Source organism: Saccoglossus kowalevskii, chromosome 14, assembly GCF_978046115.1.
Source record: "Saccoglossus kowalevskii chromosome 14, keSacKowa6.1, whole genome shotgun sequence".
Lineage (NCBI taxonomy): Eukaryota > Metazoa > Hemichordata > Enteropneusta > Harrimaniidae > Saccoglossus > Saccoglossus kowalevskii.
In genome coordinates, this window is record NC_140654.1 from 26,930,446 (window position 1) to 26,934,899 (window position 4,454).

The window sequence follows — 4,454 nt, forward strand, 5'->3', positions numbered from 1 at the left end:
AGTTACCAATAATGTAAATTTACTATGAGTAATGTGTGTGTCTTAAAAACTTTTTAAATTTATGGTGCATACGAACTGTGTATAAATAATAGTATGAGTCATGTAGCTAATCAACTGACAAATTTTTAACGTTATACATATTTTAAGTATTCACTGTATTAAATGCATCAGATGGGAACTAATTTTGTTTTGTAATTCTATAGTAACCCGACTTCTTTTTCTTTTGCTTTTAATCACATTTTTTTTTACAGAAGCCGAATTATTCATAGGATCTAGAATCTCGAGCTGGACAGACGTAGTGGCGTGGCAGAGAAGCGCCAATGAAAAAGAAACAATGTTTATTCAAGATTTCCGTGACATCGGAATGCGAATAAAATGAAGTTCGATAATATAGTGTGTGGTGTCTGCCATAGACAATGTTAGTTCAGTTTAAATGTGCTTTGCGGACATAATAATGCACATTAAGTTCAAACAAATGACACCAATGTCTCGTGAATTATCACGTTATTGAACTACCACATATGAAAATACTAAGTGTCTATCATCAATAGACCATTTTCCATTCACTGCGAGAATCACGCGTTATGCGTGAAATCGAAGTAAAAACAGGACAAACGGTCATAGCGTCGTAGTGGCGTCAAACATCGCGTGGGATTCGACAAACGCGAAAGTATTTTGGGGAACATTTCCATGCTTAATAATGTACTGTCCACATTTGATGATAGGCAATTTCGATTAAATGAGGGTATTCGGAAGCAATATTCCTCTGTCGAAGATCGGCCGGTCGATGTGAGCTACGAAATAACGAAATTCTAGTTAAAAATCAAATCGTTCAATTTTTTCGGCAGACGTTCAACGCGCGTCTTTCATGCATCTCGCGGGATCTCGCAATTATACGGAAAATCACCCATTGAATGCAGATTGATGGCGTTGTTTTTTATTAAGTATATCATAATAGCAATCGCATTATATTAGTTTGTTTTAGTTTTTAAGTAAATGAATAACTTATCACATTATATATGATACTGTTTTAATTGTTAGCTCAATTGTTTAAGTCTAGTAAATTCTCAGTGACATAACGTCTTTTATTTCTGTTATCCATGCTATTCTACAACATTGTGCTCAGTATATTATAAATTCCACTCTGTCGACGATGATTATGATGTCCATTGAGTGATGGTCATGGGCATGGGAAATGCATGGCAGTGACATTGGCGCACTAGTTGCGATGTCAATAACTGAATATTGAAGAATATAATCCAATCTGTATTAACGTGTATTTAACCTGAAAGCAGTATGTGTTAAACTTCACGATAGTATATTGACTTGTCTTGTATAGAAGTCCTTTAATGAGAAAATCAATTGTATTAACAACCCACGTTTTACGTGACCGCACTATTGATGGCATCAGTAATAAGACAAGCACTCATGAGATGTAATGGTCAGCAATTTTATTCATTTCAAACAAATATGAACCTCTCTTATATACACTTCACAAGCAATGAAGAAACTCTTAGCCGTCTTAGATACTATTTAAGCTTTTGAGCCTCATTATTTGTTCCAGGAAAATATTTTGCCTGCCTTTTACGCACATGTTTATTAGAATATTTTGAAAAATTGTATAAAGGTATAACATTTGTGAACGGTGGGAAAAGTTGACTTAGCCCTCAAATGATTAAACACAATATTTATTGCTTTTTCCGAATATAAACAATAAAAGAAATGTCAAAACTGTCAATGCATAAAACACTTGCGGTCTAATTTCACAAAACTATTACAATAAAACTATACGTAATGACTGAAGTCAAGAATGGTGACACACGTGCATAGTCTTGTCTATGTCATTACGTAATCGTCATATTTCCGAGGCGATCGTTTAGTACGCGTCGGTCTCGTCGAAACAGGTGTATTTGTTTGCTTCTCATCCTGTAATAATTATCAACACAATCTTTTATTATTATATTTTCTTTTCCGTCAATTTCATGTGGTAATTGTACAAACTTGGCTTCCCAAATGTCCCAATGTTTCCAGTATTTCGGTGTTCCATATTTCTGAATGCCCAAAACGTCATTTCGATTTTTTTTAATTTAACTCGAGAAGGTGTAGATTCCCGAAATGTCAAATTTGCAGATTGTTCATTGTTTGGCATATTTCGTACACGGAGGTATACTGGCGTTATTGCAAGAATCGATTTGACAGTGATATCGGTGCTTGGCATTAATCAGAAATTCACATTAAAAATTAAAATCAAATTAAAATTAAAATTAAAAATTAAATTAAAAACTCAAAATCAAGTGAAAATAATAGCATCTTCGATCGTGTAAACGAACTTACCTTCTTAAGTCTTGTGATGGTAGAAACTGCTAGGCAAAAAACAATAATGGAAATAGATTTCACTACATGAAATGCAACTATGTATATACGTATTACATTTCAATGTCACTATACACTGTTCAGGTTGTTAAAGCAATGTGTTCACAGAAGTGCTAGTTTACTGTGCATTGCAATATGTTATCAGTCGTTTGATTTTGTTCTTGTTTTGTTCTCAGATTTTTATTTCGATATATTACGATATTATAATACGATATTCCATTGTTTTTATGATAATATAACAAATTTTTTTTATACTCACTCTCGTCGTCTGTTTTCTGTCTAGTTCTTCGCCATTTATTCTTTTCTGCAAAAATACATTTATGTGTTTATGTAAGATGCTTTTATGTTATTTTAATACTATCATTTGCATATTATACAATTGGACAATGTGGCAACTAATAATACATGACTATCACATTAATAGCACAGAGTTAACATTACTGTGGTGAAAATGGAAGAATATGTTATACATCCAGTGAGCTGACATGTATTGCACTTTTGATACTATTATGAGCAAACAGTTGCAAATTATTTATTGCGATAACCCCTGCATATTTATCTATAGTAAGATTAGATCAAGACTGAAATATTAAAATTGAATAATACAACATACCTTGGATTCATCGATCGACTTAGACGGTGGTTCTAAAAGCAAAAAAATTTATAGTATGAATAAACTGGCACTTATGAACAAATACGGAATTAATATTAGTTTGCACCATTGTGTCCGTAAACTTGTGATTATTTGTATATTATATTGATTACATTTGTGTCTATGTCGTTACAATTCACAACATCGTTGTTAATGGCAACGTGATAATTGGGTTACATAACTCATTAGTTTGTCTGTTATGTAGGCGTACGTTATTTTATGTGTGTAGGTTAGTGATATGTACATTCAGAGACAGAGTTTCCTTACTCAATCCACGCATTTATTCACGAACGAGTGCAGGCAAACAAGAAAAGACACCATGGTATAGCAACGAATTTGTGTACGGTTTGTGATGACGAACCCCTCCCCTCCAGACCGAAGCAATATTAGTGCAGTTGCTGGTCTAATAATGAACTTTGACGGTTGACAGGGTTTATCTATTGTGTTCATGATCGTAAACACACACTATTATATACAACATACTTTGGATTCATCGATCGACTTAGACGGTGGTTCTAAAAGCAAAATATTTTATAGTATGAGTAGACTGGCACTTTTAAACAAATACGCAATAATATTAGTTTGCAATGAGCGCGAGCTTCATTACAAATCGCCCCCTTAGACTACTTAATTCAATAAACTATCTTTATATGGCATCATAGCAGACATATTTTTTGTGTCATCTATTATATGCCAATTAACGCACTGATTCATTTTGAAAAACAACATACAGTTTTCTATATTTTCTTTAGGCACTAGATGCTATATATAAACAAAAAAGGAGAGATAGTCATGGAATATAATTCTATTGGTCCGCTGGTTATGTTGATTATTTATTTTCACCTTGGGCTAGGATAGGTTACGCTACGACTTCTGTAACTGTAACGCAGCACATAATACGTTGTATATTCACACACAGATCAAAATTAACGACATCTGAAATTGCATTGTTATCAATGACGCAGCATTTCAAAGAATCACAATATTGTGAATCACAATATTGAGTGACGTTGAGTTTCAGAGAATTTGCCTATATTTCAAGGTTTCCATTTGAATTTATAGACGAATTGCATGGATATATCAATTTGTTTGTAGATTTAAAAACATATACTAACCAACTCTTGTAGAGTCATGCCGCACCTCCACATATACTCCATCGTTTATAGTTGAATGTGTTGCGCCTATCGAACTTCACCCAGTCCATTGTCTCCAGTGGGATTGCGTTAACTGTTAAAGTAATGATCACACCAAGCTGTTATAATTTCCGATAGAGATATAGTCGACGGTTACCAGAATATGCCTTCCACTTATTGTTGTGTGATATTACTTCAATATGTCCAAGTTCTTTTGGCTTGAGTCTTCCATATAACAATGTTTCAAATATGTTCAATAGACTTTGGCGATTTCTGAAACGAGGCTGAATTGAGTC

General features: G+C 33.5%; 1 long non-coding RNA gene across 1 annotated transcript; it reads right to left on the reverse strand.

Annotated features, from left to right (window-relative positions):
- Positions 1-1,436: 1,436 nt before the first annotated feature.
- LOC144363103 (uncharacterized) lies at positions 1,437-4,238 on the reverse strand. The gene is made up of 5 exons (XR_013422683.2): positions 4,141-4,238; positions 2,987-3,018; positions 2,633-2,677; positions 2,335-2,360; positions 1,437-1,926 (listed from the first exon to the last, which is right to left on the reverse strand). It is a non-coding gene; the product is annotated as an uncharacterized LOC144363103 (long non-coding RNA).
- Between the last annotated feature and the right edge of the window lie 216 nt (positions 4,239-4,454).